This window comes from Megalobrama amblycephala, linkage group LG22 (genome assembly GCF_018812025.1).
Source record: "Megalobrama amblycephala isolate DHTTF-2021 linkage group LG22, ASM1881202v1, whole genome shotgun sequence".
NCBI classification, from domain to species: Eukaryota; Metazoa; Chordata; class Actinopteri; order Cypriniformes; family Xenocyprididae; genus Megalobrama; species Megalobrama amblycephala.
The window spans coordinates 12,497,253-12,522,493 of record NC_063065.1 but is presented as its reverse complement, the minus strand read 5'-3'; the positions used below and the strand labels follow the sequence as shown (position 1 = coordinate 12,522,493).

General features: G+C 35.2%; 1 protein-coding gene across 8 annotated transcripts in view; it reads left to right on the top strand.

Moving 5' to 3' along the window:
• The window catches only part of zfhx4 (zinc finger homeobox 4), a 293,522-nt gene that overhangs the window by 20,196 nt on the left and 248,085 nt on the right, over nt 1-25,241 (top strand). For 7 of the 8 annotated variants that reach the window (XM_048174499.1, XM_048174498.1, XM_048174497.1 and 4 more), the window contains exon 2: nt 10,567-10,666. The gene's annotated coding sequence lies outside the window, so the exon portion shown is untranslated. Of the gene's footprint in view, nt 1-8,322; nt 8,401-10,566; nt 10,667-25,241 lie in introns of those variants that run through there. The other variant, XM_048174500.1, reaches the window with a different exon arrangement.

Here is a 25,241-nt window from a genome sequence, read left to right as displayed (position 1 = left end):
TGGCAGGTCTATAAGAGCAGGGACCAGCATCCAGAAAACAAAGCCAGATCCCAAATCAACACAGGAGACTCCTTTTTTTGGTCCATTTGTATTTTTCACTGACACAATGCACCTTGTACAAGCACAAATTTAGAAGTAGTTGAAAAACTTAGCTTTTTTTGGTTTGTATTAATTCATTTAATTTAATTATTTTTTAAAAATTTCATTTATTTTTTTAATCATTTCTTTGATGCATTATTCATTTTAGTTTATTAGTTTGTTAATTATTTCTTTGTTTTATTTATTATTAAACTATTTAATTTCATTTATGCATTAATTTTTAATTAACTCTAGGGATGCACCGATATGAAAATTTTGGTCAATACCGATAACCGATAATTCTTTATATTTGAAAACCGATATATTGTCAGATAAATCTAAATCTAAATTTTTATGTAATTTTTGAGAGCCTGATTACAAAGACAAAAGTTTCACCATTTTAAGCCATGTCCCAAGCACATGATTATTATGTTCTCATAATTTTATGTAGCCTATATGCTAGATTTGCACTGCAAATGTTGCACTTAACTGTATTTTCCTTTTTGAAAGTGATTTTCAATCACATTTTAAGCAATTCAAAACCATCATAGTGCGCATCTGAAGTGTCTCAGTTGAAGAAAATAATCCATTATTTATCAGCTTTCATATATCGGCCAAATTTTCTTATTGGGCTGATAACAATAAAAATAAAAATCTATATCAGCCGATACCAATATGGTGGCTGATATATCATGCATCCCTAATTAACACATGCTAAAAACTAACGCAAATTGAGTACTACTCAATAAAGTTTGTCTTTCTCATATTAAGCCGAGAGATAAGCAGACATGATTTTGAATACTCATTGGTGAGGAAGAGTGGAAATTCCCTAAAAGCACTAGTCTTGGCTCTGTGAATTAGGTCTTATAAAGGTCTTGATTGGCATGCCGTTGACAGTGGTGTAAAAACAAAGTGACAGAACTAGAATGAGTACATAATCATTTAACAGCACAGTTACTTTCCTGCTCCCTCCACCTAGAGCAAGTGTTCTACCAGAATGGCTTGATTTCTACACTTCTCGTTTCCTCCTGCCCATGTAAAAATGGGGAAAAATGCCAGTAATTGTTAGCTATTTCATGTTGATTCTGGTACTTTTCTGATTGCACTGTCCTCCCTGTTATGGGCCAGCGAGCACACAAGCGCCTTAGCTCACTTCATAGCAAAGAGCAACAAGCGTAGAAGTTGTTGGTGTAGGAACGGAGAAAGGCATCCACTATAAATATTTAATCCGCTACGACTGGCTCTGGATTTCAGCTTTGTCTTTCATTGGATTACGCATTTAAGACTTCAAAAGATTAATGGAACTGCAAATAGAAGAGGGCTTCTCATCTCCCCACCGCATCTCAAAGATAAATGGAAGAATTACCATACAAATATCTATTTCAAGACACTAGGCTTTGTTGAGCGTTTAGAACGATCAAAGGAGTATGTTTACAGATCGATGTGTTTTCATTCAGCGTCAAGAAAGCGAAATTGTATAATTTTGTTACTCTGAAGTCAGCCACATTATTTGGTCTTTAAAACCTAGAGTATTGTATTATCCGTGCAGTGAGGAGGCCTGTTTGTTTGGACTCACTGTCAATTTAATTAGAAATCAGTGAAATAGCAGTTTGCGTTTAAGGAGATGATAGCTCTGTTTCTGCTCATTGATTTTGCATTATTGCTAAAGACATACCATGGTTCCACTCAACACTAGGAGTCTATTGGGAAAACCAGGTAAAAGGACTGCTGATGTATTTAAAATGATTTGCAAAAATCAATTGTTTTGTCTTGCATAAAATGCAAAGCATGGATGCGTGTTGCCCCTGTGCTTCTCCATCGATGGGCTTACTCAACACAAACATTCTGCTAATGATAAATATCAGCTTATAAACACAATCTGGGATCATTTCGGTTCGTCGGGTGATGTGAAAATATCAATAATTAACAGCTAAGATCAATTTTTAAAAAGGCACTGAAATAGGTTTCAGAATTGGCAATAATTATATTTTGCCCATGTACAGCTTAAATCTAATATTTTGCATTCTTTATCTCTAGTGAGATGAAGTAATACTGAATCCACCAAACACTGCGTTAATCTGTTGCAGACAATCACAAAATGTTTAGCGCACTTTCGCGGTGCCATGTTAATCTGTCAGGCTGTTTGATATTAGCCACTGCTGTGCTGCCTTGTGTTCTTAAACAAACATATGTCCAATTAAAACAGGCGTTAAAATGACCAATCGCTGTGAATGAACTGTTTTTTTTTTTTTTTTTGCACATCATTTGCATAACACGGATTCAGGAATGTTACAATGGCAATTACGACAATTAACATCTTGCCTAGATGTCAATTGCCCCATGCCGCAAGCCACAGCAATTATGTCTATGCTAATTAGACTTTATGCTTTTAGGGAACAATTAAATGATTTAGCATGCCTTCGTTATAAAGCTGGGGGACACCCAGGGGGCGTGGAGGAGACTCGACACACACTCGACAGACTCGACATACTCCACTGCACAACTTGGCCTCTTGGTTTGTCCCTACAGAAAACAAGATGGACTTTGTGAAAGACAAGAACAATTTCCATCTGATCTCAAGAGCCTCATTGGCATGACGGGTGCAAATGAAAGTACGTGTTTATTAATACAGTGGCAGACCGTGCCGTCAGCGTGCCTATTGACGTTAAGATTTGACACTTGTATCAGAGGCAGCTCGTGCCTTGGATCAAAATAACATCATGTTTGTTGTTGCATTTAGATGTACTTTACCACTTATTCGTTGTGACATTGATGTTTTTTGTGTGCATCTGTTGTGTCTGGGTTAGTCGCATTGATTATAATCATTATAATCAACCACCTTCATTTTATTTTGCTGTGTAGACTATATTAAATTTACCAGGAATATTCTGTTTGAAGAAATTAAAAAATACTTGAAACTAGAATCAGTAATTTTAGGAATTATAATATTACAATGTACAGTATGAAATTAATATTCATTTTGAGATAAAATTTAATGTTGTTATTAATGTTTTTAAAGATCAAGTGAGTGTTAGATGATAGCAAAGGTCATTTAAAGGGTTAGTTCACCCCCCCCCAAATTTTTTTTCTGTCATTAATTACTCAACCTCATGTTGTTGATAAAGATATTTTTGATAAAATCCAATGGCTCAGTAAGCTTCAAAGCTTTACGAATCTTTTGTTTCAAATCAGTGGTTCGGAGCGTGTATCAAACTGCCAAAGTCACGCCCCCAAGTGGTGAACCATTGAAATTTCGAAACACTTATGACGTAACAAAGCCTCGTTTACTGAAATCACGTGACTTTGGCAGTTTGATACACTCTCTGAACCACTGATTAGAAACAAAAGATTTGTAAAGCTTCAAAGCTTTATAAAGCAGTGTTTTGAAATTCCCCATCCCTAGATATTGTTGAATAAAGTCGTTATTTTGTTTTTTTGGCGCACAAAAAGTATTCTCGTCGCTTCATAACATTAAGGTTGAACCACTATAGTCACATGAACTGTTTTAAATATGTCTTTAGTAGCTTTCTGGGCATTGAAAGTGTTAATTATCTTGCTGGCAATGGAGGCCTCACTGAGCCATCAGATTTTATCAAAAATAACTTAATTTGTGTTTTGATGATGAACAAAGGTCTTATGGGTGTGGAACGACATGAGGATGAGTAATTTATGACAGAATTTTCACTTTTGGGTAAACTAACTCTTTAAATGTAAAAATAAGGGAAATGAGCATGCACAGTTAAATATTTAATGGCGACTTAAAGTTAAAAAACCTTGGCCGATAAAGGATATGGTAGGGATTATATTGAGAATCCCTATTATTTTATCCAATTTTATACACATACTATATCCTATGTGTTTTTTTTTTTTTTTTGATTTTTGCAAATTGCTTGAAATCATCTGAGTTTTTCATACCTAAGGTGTTATCAATATAAAGAACATAAGGTCATCAGATCTGTATTTTTATGGCACTTATGTTTATTGCATATAAACTTTGGCATCCTCAGTACTGCAGTCTAAAAAAAGCTGCCCTCCAGAGCCGTGCCAATAAGCTCAGTGAAAGGTTCTGAGAGTCCTGGTTGTAAGTTGAACAACATAATTCTATGTAATCTACCTCAATAAAATCCATAGACATCGTAAAAACATTACAGCACACGTGGCGGTGGCCTCGGACCTCTGGAAAAAAAGGTCTTGTTTTGGCAAATTTGTGAGTGTTGCTACCATTTACGCTGATCGATACCCACATGTCCCTGTATTGATCCTCACATCTGTGAGGGAACTTGAGAGAATGGATCTGTTTGAGTTTTCATTTAGACCACACATCGGGATCAAGAGAGATCAGCACTAAAGAGACTAGTGAAGGTCTCTCTCTGTAATGCCATATTGGACATGACAGTAGAAGAAAAGAAAGATAGAAATGGTCAGAGGTTTTTTCTGTCAGGTTTATTTATTTTCTCGATAGCCTAGTTTATGCATCACGCAAAAAACGCCTTGGTGCTGTTGTGTGTGATAACAGTTATTGCAATTCATTTCAGCGCATCAAGTGTGACTGATGATGTTTACGTTAATTAGCTTAATTGCCAATTTAAATATTTAACTGGTAATTAAAAGCATCCTTGGTCTATGATTACATCATCGAGACAACATAGTCCACAATGCACTCAAGCTGCCATGCCGTAACATCAGTCTTTATTTGTCACAGGCCATTTGAAAGCGGTTTGGATTACATCAGGCTTCATTACAGCGCTGTGACAGAGCCCCCGAAGACATTATGGAAACAATCCTTACCACATAATTTCTCTTAATTACTCAATGTCAGATTGAGCATATTCAAGACCAATCAGTCCTCTCATTTAGATTGAATGTGTGTTCATATGTTTTTTTGGGGGGGTCCTGGAGGGCTCTTTTCACACCCCACCCCTTCCGTCGCACTGACCTCCCAGAGTGCCTAGAGCTTCCTCATTAATCTCTACACGACAGCCCTTGACCATTTGACTGTGCATGTGACTTCTGCAGAACAAAATCTCCGGCCGACAGACAATGATGGGACTATTCCCAAGTTTCCTTCCTCGCTTTGAAGCGGCACTCTTTTAAATTGACTGACATTATTACCATGTCAAGGTGTCACTCACGTGATACCTGTGCGGAATCTGGAGGAAACCAATTAAAATTGAGCTTTTTGTGTTTTCTATTCATACTTCGGGATATGGTCATTTTAATTAATTGTTTTGGCTTTTAGCGTTTGTTTAGTCTCTTGATGAGGTGCATGTTTGTTTGTGTATTTTGCGTGAGATGTCTGAAGAAAATCTAAACGCACCTGTTTTCCCTCTCGTTTTTATTACGTCTTCCCTGGCCTCTGATCCTCTCGCAATGTTTTAATCATGATGCCGCTTGTTTGTAATTATAAACACCTACAAGCTACATATATGAAAAACTGTTTGATGGAATTTGAGCCTATGGGTATCTCCCGTTTGCTTTGAAAACGGGGCCCCTCAACATCAAAAGCTGGTCCTCTTTTGAGGTGTCCATGTTGCTTTTTGCATATACCTTTAAGGCCTTGAGTTTTGAACAGCAAGGTCAACATTTGTTGTTGGTGCACGGAGTCAAAACGGGCCTCTGAGGCCAGAGGAGAGAGGATTACAACTCTCATCTGCCCAACCCCTTTTAAAAGCATAGACATTAAAATGCACCCAGAACATCTGAAGACTTTAACCTTAGAGAATTAATGGCTTTAAAAGCTTTTCCAATCAGAAACTAATCAAGCTCTGCAATGTTTTGCTGATGTTTATTTTTACTTTTATGTTTTTCAGTTTTAATTCTTTTTTTATTTTTCATAATAAAATTAATTCATAATAAATGAATGGCATAAGGAAATAATTATTTACAACTTTAAAAGATTTTTCCAATCAGAAACCAATCAAGTTTTTTTTTTTTACTTTTATTTTTAAATTTCATTTAATTATTTTTTTATATTACTAAATATCACAAACAAATAATAACAAGTTAATAGCATGTGGAAATACTTGTTTATTTATTTTTTAACAACAACAATTTTATTAACAACAACAATTTTAAAAATCAAAAAGCTTTTCCAATCAGAAATGAATCAAGTTCTTTGTTGTTGTTTTGTTGTTTTATTTTTACTTTTTATTTTAATTATATTATATTATATTATATTATATTATCAAAAATGATCCATAGTAAATTAATGGCATTCTTGGCTAGCAAGAGTAATAGATTGTTCGAGTGGATAAAATAAACAACAGTAGTGGAGTTCAACAGATGCCAAAAACATGACCAACATTGTCTTTCATGAAGGATTAGGAGCTCAGATTTAATCAAGTAAATAGATCTCAGGACCTCCACATAAAAACGCATTCTAGTGCTTTGCTTCAAATTAGATATGTTTACAGCTGCTCATTCTGTCATCACAAGATTGAAATCCATCATTTTACAAAGTAAACACTTTACTTTGTCTAAGTATTTTTTGGCAGAGACCGGAAATGTGACCTGTTGACCTATTAACCTCCTCCATGTTGTGTGAAAGAGAGATTCAAAAACATAATCAACTCTGAGATCATTTTAATGTAATTGAGTAAAAATATTGTAAAACCTTTTGCCCTTAGTGAACAGTTACCTAGCGGTCTCCTATGGCCTAAGAAAACAATACTGAAATTGTTTTTGTTTAGCATTTTTCTAATTTAGATTTTTTTTTTTGTTATAAATTATATTATTTATAAGCATAATAATTTCAGAATCTCTTAGTGTTTTGTCTCTCTCCCTGTTGCTTTACCTTCACAGGCTTGTGTAAATCCTGATGATTATGTTCTCAAGCATGATTTGGTATAATTCAAAAACATCTTGTGTTTCAACAGAAACAAGAACATCTGGGTGTTTGTATAGAGTGGAGATTTTTAAATATTTCTTTTCATTTTACATTATAATATAATGTATATTATAATATAATGTACATTATAATATAATGTTATATGTTTTTTCATTAACATTAAAATGGGTAATTTTGTAACCAACTAATCGAACAAACCCCCAGAATACTGTCAAAAACATTCTGTATAAGCGATTCATTTGTGATTTAAATAGCCTACTCAGTATATGAATCAAACAGTCAAATCCCATTCTGAATACCACTGAACAAATGTCATATGTATGGGCTGTGCATTATCATCATAAACTTAAGCATTCACTTAATCAGTGTTTGAAAATAACATTTATTGGTCTTGCACTGCCTATTGATACTGAAGTACAAACTCAATATAAAAAACAGAATTTCTCAAATAAAAATGAACATAAGTCAGCAATGTTTGAGCATGCTTCTACACTGTAAAAAAGAATTGTTGGTTTAACGTAAAATAAGTTGCCTGGTTGCCTTAAAATTTTGAGTTTATTGAAATAAAAAAATTGAGTTAATACAATGAAGGCGATTGGTTTAATCAACAGAAACTCAAAATATTATGTTATCAGAACCACATTAATTATTGAAGTTGATTTGACAAAAGAAAAAAATGTTGTGATAACAAATCAATAAAATAATTTTTTACATGTTTTATAAAATCGCAAGAAAAGCCTGATGTGGACCAATAACTATACAGTATTTAATGGTATTCTATTTACATTAATGGGTAAAGTATTTTCACATTAGTCGACCTGTATTTTCAATGTCAATTAGCAGCAGCAGTATTGTATAGACGACTATTCTCACACATCTCTAGTGGCGACATAGTTACTTAAAAGGTTCTTTAAGAGTGAATTTTGTTAGTAGTTTTGGTATACATTAATTGATCATGCAAGACAGTTAATCAAATGATAGAAATGGGAAGTGTATTTTTGTTATATTTTAGTGTCCTGTTATTGGGAAAAGTCATTGCCCATCCTTTGAATTATTGAGAGAACTGTATTTGTGAGATTAAGAGTTGCAAGTAGTTTTGTACCTAGTGCACCTTTGATTTCAAAAGAGAAAAAAGCCTGACATGGTTCAGGTAGTGTGAATGCTAAAATGGATGTCTTTGACGGTGACCTTGGTTGCATTTCAAAGCACTTGAATGGCGAAAATATGCATTTTTTGGCTTCGCCGAAACTTCTCGGTGTCTCCAGAGTAATTCCCATTCACCTGTAAACATAGTGCATCCTTTACTGGTAAACAAGATTCGCTGTAAGAAAAAAAGAAGTGAGACTTACTTGATAGTCATAAAGGATTTTTTTCATTTCAGTGAGTAAAGATCAAAGCCGTGCTGATTTCTGAAGTAGCACATAGCCTGAAGCACTGAAGCATATATTTACAACAAATCTTGTTGCTTGTGCAAGGTATTACTTTAATTTTACTTCTCTGATTGAAGGGCGGGGGCAAAATGGTATATAGATATCACACATCTTCTGTGTAACCTTATTTGCTATCAAAATAATGTACCACCTGCTCCTTATTTTTTTTTTTACTTCAAAATCAGTTTTGCATCAAAATGAAAAATAATTTTCCTTCATCTATAATCCTCTCTAATAGTCAACCACCAGTTTTAATCTTTAGATGCATTTTAAATCCAAGCTGTAATGTCTTAACTCTTTCACAAGGTCAAATATCTTAGCAAATAGAGCTTAAGCTTTGTTTTATATGAACAAAGTACATGATTAATACTGAAGAATTAATCATGCACTATTCATATACAGCAGATTGGGTAGTGATGAGGATTAGATTGATAGTTCCTGGCCTACTTTTTCATATGACATAAATTGACATTGCAGTCTAGTAAAGTACAGCTAAAAAGAAACTTTTAACTCTTTGTGTAATATGTTTTCCTGACCAGAGGTTGTGAAATGAATATAAATACAGTATTAGTTGCATATATTTAAACTGTAAAAAATATTTCTGTAAAATAACGGAAAAAGTGGTAGCTCATTACCTGGACATTATCCAGTGATTTCTGTTAACCCTAAAACACTATGAAGTACAAAATTCGAAATACTGGTAAAACAGTAAAAAAAATAAAAAAATAAAAATGGAAAATTCAGTTTGATTAATACAGTACATTGTGCTGTATCTTTATGGATTTTTTTTAGAGTGCATGAAAGTGTACACTGTAAACCTGAATAAGGTAATCAGTTACATCAAATTTTTTGAGTTATGTTGTTCCCATTTTTAAGTAAGCAGAACTATCAATTTTTGGGGTTTGTAGTACTTATGCATGTTAATTGCTCTTAACTTGAAGTACTGAGTTAGCTAACTCATAGATTTTCATAGCAATTAGCATAAAAGATTTAATTAACTTTTTTATTTTGAGTTCTGGCAAATCAAATGAGTTCTCACTATAAACCCTAATAAGTTGTCAGAACTCAAAAAAATTGAATAAGAATTGAAGAAACTCAAAGTTTAAGTAAGATTTTTATTTTGTACTCAAATATTTCAATTTAAGAACAATAAAAATGTATGAGTAACCTTTTTTTGTAGGAATGTGCCCGAAGCCGAATACCATATTCAGAAAGGAAATGTACTGCGGAGCCCCTAAAGAGAATACACATGACATGGGAGGAGAAAATATATTTCTTTCTATATATATGCTTTCTCTCGCAATTATATAGTTGGGTAATTATAATGTAAATAATTTGCCAGTGTCAGGAAGATGCTGTTAATATGCGGAGAATTAAAATCGCTTTTGAATGCGCGCACACTTTTACTTTCACTTTCGAGATTCGCAATCACACGTGCTGTGTGTATAGGGAGCGTCAGTACTTATTACACATTTCATAAGATTAGATATTTGTCAGTGACGCTCAGGAACTGCAAACCATTCACCATTGTTCTATCTGCCATCTCTCCTTACTCTCTTTACGTGGTTGCTGAAATCTGTTGTACTACAAAGTAACAGGCTCCTGCTAGCAAACAACTAACCATGTCCCTTTCAAGGCTCCGTAGACTGTCCCCCCCCCCCGTGCCTTTCCGAATACGAATTTAGGCTTCGGGCATTTAACTTAAAATTACCAGGTTATCTCAACGTAAATATTTTGCTACCTATAACAAACTAATTCAGAAAATGCCAACTTGATAATTTGCTAACATGTTAACAATAACATGGTATAGTTCCAGTTAAACTTCAGTTAGCTTAAATTTAAAAGAAATTAGTTCATACAACTCAAAACAATGAAACAGTTCAGTTAACTTGAAAAATGTCAGTTCTGTGAACTCAAAAGAAAAAAGTTCTAAACGCTCATAACAGTTAATTTTGTTTCATTTAAGTTTGTCCTACTCAAACCACATAAGTATTTTAAGCGTTAGAGTTTACAGTGTACTTAAAGTAAGACTTGGCCCATGGGGAGTACAACTTTTTGTCTGTAGAAGACATACACATGATCATAGTATTGAGAGCTGTACACAATCCATGTAAATTTATACGGCAATCATTGTGCGTTTTACGTGCTGTGACAAAAGTTAAACTCGTGAATGTTTTGACACAAATATTATCTGATTTATATGTATTTCAGTGAAGTGTACACAGTGTGGTTTTCTCTGGATGGCCCGCATGTCTTCGGCACCGGCAGAATCCTCTAAGGACCTGGCCTGACTCATCTGCGTCTGTGACAGGTAAGAAAAGATACCAAACAACTCACAGTAAGACAAGCAGAGAGCTGCCCTGCACAATGCGCCCTATTTTTTTTTCATTTCTTTTTTGCGGTGACTAGATATTCATTTTCACACCTCACTTCTCCATATTTATGATTGCCCATGAGAAAATTTTTTATTTATGTCGACTCCTTTCATAAACTGGACAGCGGTTTCTTTTTTTCTCCATGTGTGTCAAAACAATCTCTGATTTATAATTTATGTGATTTATGATCGCTATAAGCTCTCAAAAAGTGTCAAAAGAAAAGTTTTTTTTTTTTAATACAGAATGATATCAAATGTGCTTAAATGGTTTGCAATTCACATATTAATTAGTCCATTCAGCTGAATGAGAAATGTTTTATTTTTACTCTGCTCTTTTTCCCTTTTAGCTCAAAGTGTGTGTGCAAATTTTAAATTCATATCCACATAACTGTGTATAAAAAATCTTTTTTGAGAGAGCTTTTGCCTTTAGGGGTTTCTACCTGAATCCTTAATGTGGTGTGTGTAGTTATGTTGTTATGTTATATAATCTTTGCAGTCTATGCCATGAGCAATGAGTGCCTAGAGAGAGTAAAAGAGAGTTAGAGATGTGAGTACATGTTCAGTTCTCTGTTTATCATGTCACCTGACCTGCACTTCGAGCATCTCTCACCTTCACTCCGAATGCTACCTGGACTTTTACATACAGTATTCTGCTACTGTGGGTGGAATGTTTTGTATCGTGTTTTGTGTAAATGTCTTTAAGGCCTTGCGCTAATGTTAACGCACCTTGGCACTTGACTGTCATTTTCTGACAACGATACAGTAATGCATCAGTGTGATCTTTTTGGCAGTGGAACGAATTTAAAGCACAACATTAAAATAAAACATCCAGCTGGTGCATTTTTCCCTTTTTATGTTTGCACATGATTGGTGATTTGTTAGCCGGTTTGTGCAGCTATTATCATAAAGTATGTCAAAATATTTGAACCGTGCCACTGACAAATGGAACTCACTGTACTTTTTATGTAAAGCGCTAGTGGTTTTCACTTACTGTGAGTTTCACCCTATGAGGCCGAGTCAAATTGACTTTCATGTCTGCATTGATTGTAGATATTACACAATGCAAATATGCGTCTAAACCTGGCTATTTGGCATAATTGAAGCTGTTTAACAATGCGTTGTGTTCTGCAGAATAACCCACCTTTCTGGATCCTTCCTACTGCATTTAATGCTAAAACATATTGGCAACTGACATTTGTGGACTCCATTAAAAGACTGACAATTACTTAAGGAAAAAAACTCTGCTCTCTCCCGGATGTTTGCATTTGATTGTGCTGATAAGCTGCAAATGTGGGTGTTTTGAGTGCTTGGTTTGAATTACATGTAAAGTGCAGAGCTGTGTTTATTTCAGATAAAATGAATTGATTAGTTGTGGTGAATTATGTTTCTTATCAGCATTTTGTTGGCAGGTGATATAGTTTAGGTGATTGTCGGACCTTTTCTTTCTACACAATTCCTGTAAAATGTAAAAATTCACTAATGTTCCCTAATATACACTCAAAAAAAAAACAAAAAAAAAAACATTCTTAACTTAAATTTGGAAATACCTTTCCACAAAATTAAATTAAGCCTTTTTAACACACAAAAAAGTTTAAGCAGATTTGCTTTAAATTATTTTAAATTTGTATAATAATACTAGTAGAAAAAAGGAGTTTATATAAATTTTTCTGCAATAAAGAAAATGACTTATTTAGTATCAAGTATTGAATTAAACTACACAGATGAATGATTTTAGATTTAATTAGTTTTAGTTTAATTCGTTTTTGCATTAGTTTTCAGTGTCTCAGACTGTATTGCCAAAAAATCATGTAGTTTGAACACAAATTGATTTAAGCACTTGGTTTTACTAATTTAAATGTATTGCATGCAGTGCAAATCGGTTGTAAAACAACATATTAATTTTATCTTATTTTAATCAAACTAAATTGAGCAACAACCAAAATAAATAAATAAATAAAATATTAAAAAAGGTCTGAAATTAGACATTTTAAAATGGTAATATCCCAATTAATGAGGAACTGAAAAGAGAGATGTTTGAGTCCATAGAGAACTGAAGTTAATCATGTTGTAAGCTCTGTTTTAATGGACCCGAACTTAATCCAATTCTAGTCAAAATCTTTGGATTTGACAAAATCTTGCGTTCTGATGCTTCTCTAAGATGTTCTAGTGCAAGGTCTTCAGAGACTCATTAGTTTAGCCTGGGGAAGTCGTCTGCTTGGTCTACAGCTTTCAATCATGGAACTAGGGCAAATGTTGTGAATCATAACATCTGTCAATCAAATTACTTTAATGAGTCAGATTTGTTGATGAAATCTGGTTGTCACTGGGGGAGTTTTTGCTATAAGAGTTTTTCTCAGGACAGATTAGACCTAAGACCTTTTTTTAGTGGAACCAAACCCCGATCAGGCCTCATTGGAGCAATAATATCATGTTCTGAGAAACATGCATGATTTGGTCTGTCAGGAAATGTTCTGGAGAACGTTTCAAATTGGAATAATTGTGAATTTGGTTAATACAGCACTGTCTGATATAATCTGAATGTCCGTTGTTCCATTAACAAGATTGATATCAATCTAAGTCTTGATATGCCTAAGAGGACCGACATTGAAAGCCATTGTTTCTGTACATTTCTCATTTCAGTTAAATCTAAGGTTTCTTTGAATTAATTATTTTCTTTTATAACCCAACTTCCTGCGATGGTACCAAAATGTACACAGTCCTGATTGTTGATTTATGACAAAGTAGCTCAACAAGAGGTATTGTAGTCTAGACCACATTGTTTCCATATGATTAAACCGTGCACCATTGAAGCCTTACGTCATTCATGGCATTGTGGTATATTCTCACTAGTACCTCTAAATGAATGTCAACTTGTTTTACTTCTGCTGCAGCCGATCGATACTTCATTAGGCTGAATTGTCTTGTGTCCATGCAACCTTGAAGCTGTGGCTTAATTACCTCCAGTATTATGCAGGGGGCTCTGGATGTGAGGCAGGCTCAGCTGTGTCCCCCTCCAACAAAGCCCCTTGGCTTCCTAAAGGTTGGGCTCGGGTGGGGGCGTGGGGGGGGGGATGCGAAGAGGAGGAGGAGGTGGAGATATGAGCCATAGATGCAGCGAAGCTCAGGGGGCTGCCATTCTTTCAAGTCGCCTGGCCGTTTTATTCATTCCAAATGGACGATTGAAATGAGGGGAGATGAACATTCGGAAATGTCACCAAGCTTAGGGTTTGATGGTCTGGCTGTGTGTATTGTGCAGAGTGCAAATCTAATTCCCCGTCTGTCCACAGAAAGGTTTAGACTTCACGGAAGGCAAAGAAGAGGGTAAAAAAGATGGAGAAAGCAAAAAGAAAGCACTGATAAATTTGATTTCCACGCACATGCTAGATGCAGTTAGGCAAATTTGGATAATTTAGAATTAATGGCTATCAATGTATCATTCATCTGTAGGCAGAAAAGCCGGTGGAGGAGGGGGACTGGGAGTGCAGTCAAATGGCAATCATGACAAATGACATCCCCTGTCTGAGAGCCACTTCTCCTCACTGGGCTGATTTGTCATCTCCACTTTTGACATTTTTCATCCTAGTATCAAATCACAATGACAGTCTGATATTTTCTAATTCTCTGTAGCCAGGAGCGCACCAAAATAATGCCTTATATATGCTTTTGCTGCTCTTTGCTTGAGAAAACTGCACTAAAAATATATCAGACCTTTTCTTTAAGTATAGCATGTATGTTATTCAAGCAAAATACACAAGAACCATGTTAGAATTAGTATTTGGTTTATCTTTAGTAAGAAAATATATACATATAAAAGAGCTGCCTGATCTGTTTAACCTGTTTAATCTATTTATATATACAAATTATGCCACTGGATAACAAACAATCGTAGTAGTATATGTTTTACTATTTGATAAAATGAAACCACATCTAAAAATGTTTCAGAAGTTAAAACATTTATTATTTATGGCCTGGAATAAGGATCTGATGGTGGCCTTGATCAACCTACAAAGGATTTGTAATATTTTTTTTCTGTGTGATGTAATGATATGTGACATATTAATTACATTTTTCAGTTTTGGGAGAAAAAGTTAGATAAGCTGTGGATACAATAACACTATTATAATCTTTACAACTAAAATGATTTTAGTAATAATAAAATAATAATTATTATTTTTTTATAAAATTATATTATGAATTGATTGTACATTTTTATTTATATTTTGTGAATTATTTTTTATTATTGTCATTAGTTAGTTAGTTAGTGGACAGTGAAGTTCCCCTAAATGAGATTCACCCATTATATGACTGAATATGTGAATTGTTGATACTAAAACTTTAGTCTAATAAATATTTAAATTAAGTTGAAATATCACAGTGGTTTTAAACTAAGCTTTCCATAAGTCTGAAATGAAGACACATAGTCTTAATACATTTCTATTGAACATATGCGGTAAGATTAATCTGTAATGCCTGCTGCGTCTATAGCACATCTATCTATAGCACGATCAGAGCGAGAACTATAGGACTCATTTGAGTAACATGAAATCTTTATGAGTCCTGCTCAGTGAGGGGAGATAAACATTGGCCAGAATTAGTGTCATTCCCCAGTTAAAGCCGAGCTCCTAAAGTCTCACATTATGTGTGATGTCTCTCCAGGGCGGTGGCAGGCCCTCCAGGAAAGCAGATGGCAACTAATTCCTTTTTTCCTGCAGGTCTCTTTCATTTCATCTGATCCCGATTGTGTCTAAATGGTGTAATTATGCAGCAAGAGGTTTTTGCTGCTTATTGTTTTATGTAATAAATGTCAAGTATGCATGGCTTCACATGATTCGTTAGCATCTGCCGAGGCTCCACCAGTGCAGGCCAACGCCTGACTTCTGGCATTAATGACAACTGCAATTATTTCAAATCTGTACATGGACTAAAGACAGTATTTGGCTCTGACAAGGGCTGTTAGGTTCTGTTTTTCTTTCTCTCCATCCATCTACAGTATGAGATACCGGTATGGAGGTTGACAGGAGCACTGGCTTTCTGGTGCAGGAACACAGTCCCATGGTAAATCAGGTTTCTCTGCGGATCACCCTTCATGTAATGAAAGCTTCATGTGAGGGAGCTTGGGCCCCGAGCGCCCTCTCCCTCGCTCATTCTGCCATAATCTCTTCCTCTCCCACTCGGGTCATGTCCATGAGTTGGAGTGGATAACCCAAAGCGCCCAAACTGGCCCTCTAACACTGAAATCCATGTTTAAAGAGGCTGTCAGGTTTAGGATGGAAAGGAAGCACATGAAAAAGTTGCTACCAGGTCAATTCGGTGCAAGAAACATTGTTTAGAATCAGCTGCAATGATGCGGCGATGTGAAAGAATATCTGTATTGTACTGGAAGTACACTACCGTTCAAATGTTTGGGGTCGGTAAGATTTCTAATGCTCACCAAGGCTGCATTTATTTGATCAAAATGCAGTAAAAACAGTAACATTGTGAAATATTATTACAATTTAAAATAACGGTTTTCTATTTTAATATATTTTAAACTGTAATTCATTCCTGTGATGGCAAAGCTGAATTTTTAGCATCATCACTCCAGTCTTCAGTGTCACATGATCCTTCAGAAATCATTCTAATGCTGATGTGGTGCTCAAGAAACATTTCTTATTATTATCAGTGTTGAAAACAGTTTTGCTGCTTCATATTTTTGTGGAAACCATGAATGTTAAAAAAAATAGCATTTATTTGAAATGGAACTTTTTTTAACATCTTTACTAATGGAAGCTTGTTTCTGCCACTAAATAAAAAATAAAATAAAAAAGGTAATTGTGACTTTTTTGACTTTTTATCTCACAGCTCTGACTTTTTTTTTCTCAGAATTGCGAGATTTAAGTTATAAAGACAGAATATAATGTTATAGTCAGAATTGCAACGTTATGTCTCACAATTCTGTCTTTTTTTATCAGAATTGCAAGATATAAACTCGCTATTCTGACTTTATAACTCACAATTGTGATATAAACTCGCAATTGCGTCTTATAATTTCAGAAATGCGAGATATAAACTTGCAGTTCTGACTTTATTATCAGAATTACAAGATATAAAGTCAAAATTGCGAGTTATAAAGTCAGAATTGTGAGATATAAACTCACAATTATGAGAAAATAGTTTTTTTTTCTTTTTTTCACAATTGGACATTATAACACAATTGTGAGTTTATATTTCAAAATTCTGAGAAAAAAGAATTGTGAGAGAAAAAGTCGCAATTACCTTTTTACTTTTTATTTCATGGCAGAAACAAGCTTCCATACTTTACTGACACTTTTGCTACATTTGCATAAATATAAATGGTATACAATGAAAAAAAAGTCTATCATTTTGAAATCATTTTGCTATTAAAAGTTTATCCACCCAGTTGAAGTTGTCTGTCTTTGGTTTTCCTTTGTTGTCTGTAAGAAACGATTAGATTAGCTTGTGTAATAATAGTGTGCTAACTATAGCTACCAAATTTTCTCGGCTGAACAGTTTTTTTTTTTCTCGTACACAACTACAAAAAGTACAACTGAGAAATGAAAACAGGCTGACGGGGAACACAAATAAAAAGCAGGAAGCAGGGGAAGGAAATATCTATGGCAATTCATTTCGGAGCAGAACAGTTTTGTGTTGCGCAGATGGCAGCCATTGCACTTGTTTTTCATATTACTTTTCTCATCCTGGAGGAGACGTGATTGATTTTTCCTGGCTGTGTGATGACTTTCAGTTGGAAAGTTGAGATAGCATCTACCTCGTGCCCAGAACCTCCCAGGCTAATCCGTTTGAAATTCGCCTTGATTGTTTCTGAACTGCCATTTCCAAATTTCTTCCCGCATCTCCACATGCCTGTGCCATTCTTAAACCGTCGAAGTCTTTTGGAAAAACTTGATTTGACTGAAAGGATAGACAGGGGACGGGGGGCCAGTGGTCACCCTCACCTTGGGGGCCTTGGGGAGGTGTATATGTGTGTAAGTGTACCCCAGATCACTGCCACCTCCTGGGAGCCAATGTGACTGACTGCTCCTGGCTGCATAGACTTGCACACGCACCATCATTAATGCGTATTATTGCTCTCCCACTGTCAGGCGCTGAGACAAACAGCCACCGCCGGATTCTTGTTTTTTTTTCTCTTCTCCTTACTCTCCTTCGTTCTATCCCTCCCTCTGATTTAGACTGCAGAGCAGGCAAAAAACACAACCGAATTATTCGGGAGAAGCTTCATTTTTCTGTTATCTCTGCCGACGGCTGATAACAAAGCTACACGCTAATATGGTTTGATTTGTTTGTCAGTCATTTATCATGTGACCTTTCCCAGTATCGCTAATACTGTTGGAGGATTGTGGGGCGAGACGGAGAAATGAAAGAGGGTTGCCAGATTGCTTTTACAAGTACCAGTGGTCAGCTTTGGCAATTCGTGTGCATTACGAAGAGGCACGAGAGGGATTGTTCTTATTGTCTCTTGCATCAATTTTTTCCCCCAAGATGACCATTGATGTTTTTAATGAATTTCAGTCCAAATTATGTGTTTAGCAAAATGTCTAATTTTACTAAAGTTTGTGATACTGCTAAGAGGATTCCATATTATTACATGTATTATCCTAATATGATTTGTAGAACTTGTGTATGTATCTGCTTGTTTATCTCATATAGGAGTCAGTCAGAGCTTCAAGTATGCTGATTCAGAAAGCAGGTAAATTAGATTCAATAGGTGAACTCAGATATATATTTATTTATATTTTTTGGACATTTAATACGGAAACCAAAGGAGAATTCAGCAGTCAATTCATCTTCAGTGCATCTCCTGAATTGATTTAGAAATGGAAGTGATATTGACCTGAACCTGAACAGGGTCAGTATCAATCAAAATGCTAATTCTAGGACTCTAGGTTGGTAAATAATTATGAATTGCAGTATGATGGCCTGTATAAAAAGCAAGCTAAAGTCATTGATTTTTTTTTTCTTCCCCAAATATATCATCATCAAATATGTCATCTATTTTTTTCTAATATTTTGATATCAACATATTACGATTTTATAATTATTTTGTAATTGGAGACAACAAATTGCACTCACAATGGATTTTTACAGTATTTTATGACATGGTATTTACTTCAAATATTTGTCACAGTTTACCTTATAGCACAACCTGATTTTTTTAAAACCTACCTACATAACTAATGATTAATGTTTTAGTTTACATGTAAACATATAATGCTCAACAAAGACAGCCAGACTTACAACATTTCCCATCAGTGTCAAAACCTGCCAGCTACTAGTCAGCACTGGGTTGCCATGGAGACCGGGTCAGGAATAAGCTTTTACTTCTCAGATGTCCGAGACATGCTCATGTCACTTGTGGAACTATGAATTTTGAATACAGGTCAGGAGATGTATATCGGGGAAATAAGCTGGGAAGTGGACCATAATAGCAGCTTCCGTTCATAGGTCCTTGAAATCTTAAAAGCAGATATTTTAGATGACCTTTTTATTGCTTCTAGGTGTAATTTGTGTATAATTTGAGAAATGGACCTATAGAAAGAGGAGAAATGAGAAAGAGGGAGATGAAATGAAACAAGATGAGCTTTTTTAAGTAATATAGGGAAGTAGAAAAATAATACAGTAAAACAGCAAAAACTTTGCAATTGTAAAGAGCTTTTATTGAGCACTTGAGGGTTTTTAAGCTCTTAGTTATTGTAAGTATCTAAATTTCAATGCAATTTAAGCCATCAGCATAAATATAATTTTTTTTTATTTTGCCAGATTTTAATAATGAGGACATTTTGAAATGGAAAAAAGAAAGGGTTTATGTGGATAATAGAGATTTGTCATAAACCCTTCATAAGGATCAAGTGCTCCAATCTCTTTGTGTTTCTTCAACAGACTGGTCTCAAGAATTTAATACTGTAATGTCAACACAAGGATGTTTATTTTCCATTTCATAATTGATGTACAGGATGATGCTAGACTTTTAAAGTGATTTTTTTGTTTTTATTTGATTTTTAAGGTAAAACTAAAAAAAAAAAAAAAAAAAAATCGATCACTTGGAGTTCATCCAGTAAATGTGTGATCTATTTATACTTCTTTTTTTTTTAATCCGCAACATATCTTTCATAAATGAATGGTTGTTCTCACCTTGAAGCACCCCGTCCTTCATTTAATTGTCATTAAATAATTCAAACAGCGTATTGATTGCACTTCAGATTTGACCCCTATATAAATTTCTTACCTGATGGCTGACGACGGCTTCCTAATCAGAAATGTTTTATCTAATGGCTTACAGAAATTCATCACTTATTCTCTCAATAACGGCATTTTATGACAGGATCCCTATCATCCTGTCTCCTCGGTTTCACCCTTTCCTGACCTTTGTGATGCCCGAACGTGTCTGGGTTATATATTTTCCGTCCCGAGCGCAGTCTCAACCATTAGCTAGTCCCTAAACCGCTAGTGAAAAGGATCAACTCGGAGCATTTCTACAGTTCATTCATTTTGTTGCTCCCCAGTGATCGGTCGGCCTGCCTTTAAATCCCTCTTTTATTGTACACTGCACTGACAGAAGCAGCCTTGTCTTTCATTTCCTTGATGTGCTTTGTACAGCTGTATGGCCTTTGTTTGTATTGATACTAACATTACCATAAACCACCACCCAGGGGCCAGAAACAATCGACTAACTCTTACCAAATCCGATACACTTTAGCTTATCAACCTCGAAGTTTGAGTTTGGTTTGGGTGGCACACGCTGCAGTGTGGAGAGCCACTGCGACCGAGTGTCAAGAGGGAATCGAATCGGTCACATAGATCACTGTCTTGATTTCTGATGACTCAGATTCCCCAATTTTTTTGTCTCTTGCCACTTCAGTGCTTCATTGGCTCTCACCTTCTGTTCAGGTTCAACAATAGTGGGATTACTCTTTTAAAAAAGCAGCAGTTCAGTGCAGAAAGAGGGATTTAGCAGAGATGAGTATTTAAAATGAACCGCCTTTGAAAAGAGGGGGACATTAATTATCGCCCCAGCAAAAGAGTCACAAACGCTTTACTCATTACCAATGGAAATGTGTAGGGGTTTGTGGGGGAATTTCAAAAAAGTTTCTTGTATTGTAAATGCAAAATGGTGCCTGACCCTTTTTTTGTGTTCCGCCTAATGGGAGGGTCATATGCTTCTTGGAACTTAGTGGGATCCCGGAGTCAAGCTTTGTAAAATGGGGCCATTGAGAGTTCAGTTTCCGATACATGCTTCAAAGGCGTCAGCTGCATCTTTGATGTGGCCTCTTAAGTGAAGTAATGGAGGAATTGTGGCAGGCTGAAAATAATGGAGGTGAATCTAGCGTCATTACATGCTTCATTTCTTCAAACATTCTAATCCCTCTGATTCCACACATTTATGCTGTCATTCTTAGCGTGCATCAATATTTATTACTATACTAATGCACGGTGTTTCGGCCCTAATGCTGAATGCATATGCGTTTGGTGACTTCACACGCTGATGTGGTGTCCTCACTGGTCATGAATGAAGCTCAGGATAGTCTTGTGCTTTTGTTTAATCCAAACGTTCCAGATGGAATATGTGCATTTTCATATCTATTGTTGCAAAAGATATGAAATAAAAGCTGAAATGCAGTGTCTTGTAAATTGTAAATTGTATTGTGAAGTATGGTTCCTCTCATCATATGGAAATTATCAGAACCTTAAGATATTAAGATCAAATAAAAAATTTTCTCAAGAGATGTACTGACTCACTTTTTTAGTTTTTAGTTAAAACTGTATATTTAAAAAATGCGGCTTGTCTGATCATGATTTGTTATGAAGCCAATACATAAATTTTAGGTGTAACACACACACACACGCACATACTACTGTTTAAATTTTTTGGGGGTTTTGAAAGAAGTCTCTTATGCTCACCAAGGCTGCATTTATTAATCAGAAATACAGTATAATGTAATATTTTCAAATATTATTACATTAAATTAAAATATTACAAATATTATTACATTTAAAATAACTGTTTTAATGTACTGTTTTAATATTTGAATACATTTTGTGATGGCAAAGCTGAATTTTCAGCATCATTACGCCAGTCTTCAGTCACATGATCCTTCAGAAATCATTTTAACTGGCTAATATAATATATATATATATATATATATATATATATATATATATATATATATATATATATATATATATATATGTGATTTGTAAAAAATATATATTTTGTGGAAACAAAAAAAACAAAAAAGTGAATAAATAATATTATATTTTTTATTTTATTTATTAACGTGGGCTCAAAGTTACAAAATAAACAGACAGACTTCACAATACAAATGGATTTGCAAGACACTGTCTCGCCAGTATGAAATAGTTCAGTTGAAGTAACACAGTTTAATATCAAGATTTTAGGATTATGATTAAATTGTAGAGTTTGTTAGTATTTGTTTAAATTTAAAGTCATTTCCTCACCTTGTACTGTTAACACTATTATTTTTCTGTTTACTCATATATTTGTGTACCTATATATATATTTAATAATGATAAACCGTATTGAGTCACTTTTTGTTTCTTTTAATCACAAGACATGTAGAAATTCAGTTTTAAGAGGACAAACGCTGATGTGAGGGTAATTTAAAACCTAAGTGTGGCTTGTCTCATCATGTTTTGCTGTGTTTGGGAGCTATCATTCACTGGACTGTGTGAGACGCACCAAGCTTGATGATAACTGGGGCTCCTTAATCTGGGTCCGCCATCTCCTCTGATGTGAATGCTTTTAAATGACATTACTGAATCAGACTCCATTCTCCAGGTCTCAGCGGCAAAAGCCTCATTTATTGTACTTAATGTGCAGATTTATGTAAGGAGACAGTGGTCAACATTCATAAGATATCATTCTTTCTCTCTTTCTCTCTTAACCTCATCTCCCTCCTCTTGCCCCCCCTTCACCCACCCACCTCTATTTCTCGCTGTCTTTCTGCTTTCTTAGATTGAGCTCAGCATGCAGTGTAGGGTGACTGAATGAAACAGGCCAATAGGAGGCATAGGTAGACCGTGGAAATTAGAAGTGCTTTAGGAGCCTTTAACAAGACAATGACTTTCAGAATGCAGTGCAGCAAACCAGACAGAACAGCAGATCACGAATATGTTTTATAAATATTAAAAAAATCAGTTCATTTTAAAATACAATTTTTTTTAATTTTTTTTATTTGTGGTGCTGTGTACATATTCATGTATGCATTTTTCCCCTGCTGGCTCAGTGGACCAGTTGTTCATTTTTTAATGTGTAAATTTTAAAAAAAATTTTATTATTATTATTAAATATAAATGTTTTAGACGTGTTTTTGACGTGCACATTTTTTTTTGTATTTAAACACTTTTGTGGCATTTAGAAGTATTATTATTATTATTATTATTAATATTATGTATATTTGTATATTTTATGAATAAACATTATAATTAAATGTTTAGTCCAAGGGTCCTTGCCAAAAAAGCTCCAGAAATATCCTTCAGAATTGAGATCATATTTAGGTTTTTCCTTTGTGAGAGCATTGCTAACACAACACATTTCTTTCTTTATTCTTGAAAATCCTTCTTGAAGTTATATTTTGTTTGTATGATGAACTGTGTGACTTTTTTATTTGATGTATGAGAAGTATTATGCACAAGAAATGGCTAGAAGAGAGAAAAATACTAAATGAAATTCAGTACAACCGCTTCCCATGATGCTCCTTTGACAGAGGGTTCATATTATTATATCTTACATGGTTAAAATATGGTGAGCTTGTCACAGCATTTATGAAGGATAAGATTCACTCCCATTTAGATGGCTCATGACTAAAAGGGAAGCTTAGATGCTCTGTTGGAGAACAAAGAGAAGCCTTGTAGGAGAAGTGTGAATACGACATGCTTAATTACATCAGCTGCTGTGAAGACCAGTGCCGGTCTTTAATTTATGATGGTGGTGGGAGAGGAGACTGTTTTGAAGACTGGGAGGCCAGAGACAGAACTGAGAGGAAATGATTCAAGAGGTAGAGAGAGAATCAAAGAGGTTTGAAAAGCTAGAACAAAAAGGAAAATCCTGCACTGCCTCTAACTACCTTTAGAATCAATGCAAGTCACTGTATTATTCAATTCAAAATGTTTATTCATAACTAGACTGCATTTCCTGAACTAAATAGTATGGCAGAAAAAAGAGTGTTAAAGTTTGAGCTTGTTTAGGTTTCAGACAAGAATCATCACACAATGTAACACCATCTTTACAGTCTAAACGCAGATAAGAAAAAAGACCACAATTTTAAAGAAAAAAGATTACAATTCGATATGCAAATACAGGTAGATGTGAGAATGAAGACCAATCAGAATCCAATATGCAGATGAGGTCATCACTGTAGGTTCTATTTGGAATGCAGAACATTTTAATAATTATTTGCAGAGGAGGATTTTCAAATTTTGTTAAATTATATAGTTTACAAAAAAAAGGCACAAATCAAATTTAAATGGAGTGTAAATGGAGTCTTTTTTCAGCTTGAATAAATTAAAATTGCCGCATTAAATAGTGGTTTAATGTTTAGGGTGAAGGATTTGGGGAAAAAAATAAGAAAATACATTATCCTGTTAATATGTTTCATAAAACCCTTGTTTTTCTGTTTTCAGATATGGCTAAAAATGTATTTATAGGGGTCTCAGACATTATTTATAACATAGGTGGCTGCTGGGTATTCATCTAAGAGCCTGTATCTTCCTGAGCTTAGCATGCTGGGATAGAAAGGCGTGCTAGAGCCTCGCACCTTTAGCCTGGGTATCAGTATGACTGCGGAGTCTCCATGCGACGTGCTTTAAAGATGAACTGTTTGGTGTGATCCGAGCCTGTACGGGGTGGAAGGCCTCGGGCGAGGAATAAGACATGCTCTGCTTCAGGTGCTGTGTGGAAAGCAGAAGATGAGCTCCATTGTCTTCTCTCTCTCGTCTCTTTTGCAGAGGTAAAGAGCAGAGGAGCATAATGGCTTGCGTTAGCCTTTCTCCCGCAGCTAGCCGGCCCCGGCGTAATGCTCGTAGGTTAGACGCTTAAAACCAGAGGGCATTTAGATCAGAGGACATTTGTTCCCCCAGCTGTCTTGCTGTGGCCTAGCGGGGCCCCTACGTCATTTGTTTCCCATTTCTGTGTCAAAAATTTCGCATCTGGGGAGGAGTACTTTACCCTCAGATTTCATTTATTTCCCTAAACATACGTTCAGCCATTGTTTTTCTCTCCCTCTCTCTTTTTTCGCAGTGGACTCCATTGCTTCAGTAAGATGGATGGCGAATGTGTAAAGGAGCTGACATCACAACACTTACTGGGAGGCAGCGCAAGCAGCCCCCCGGTGACCTGCAATTCAAGCTCCAGATTATGGCTGTTCATTGTTTGTTTCTCCTCCTTGTTCAGGCTCGGCGACAGACCGCTGTCCTAACGGCGCACACAAATTAAAGCCTCATAACTAAATCTGCGAGTGAGTCTTGTAACATGAAG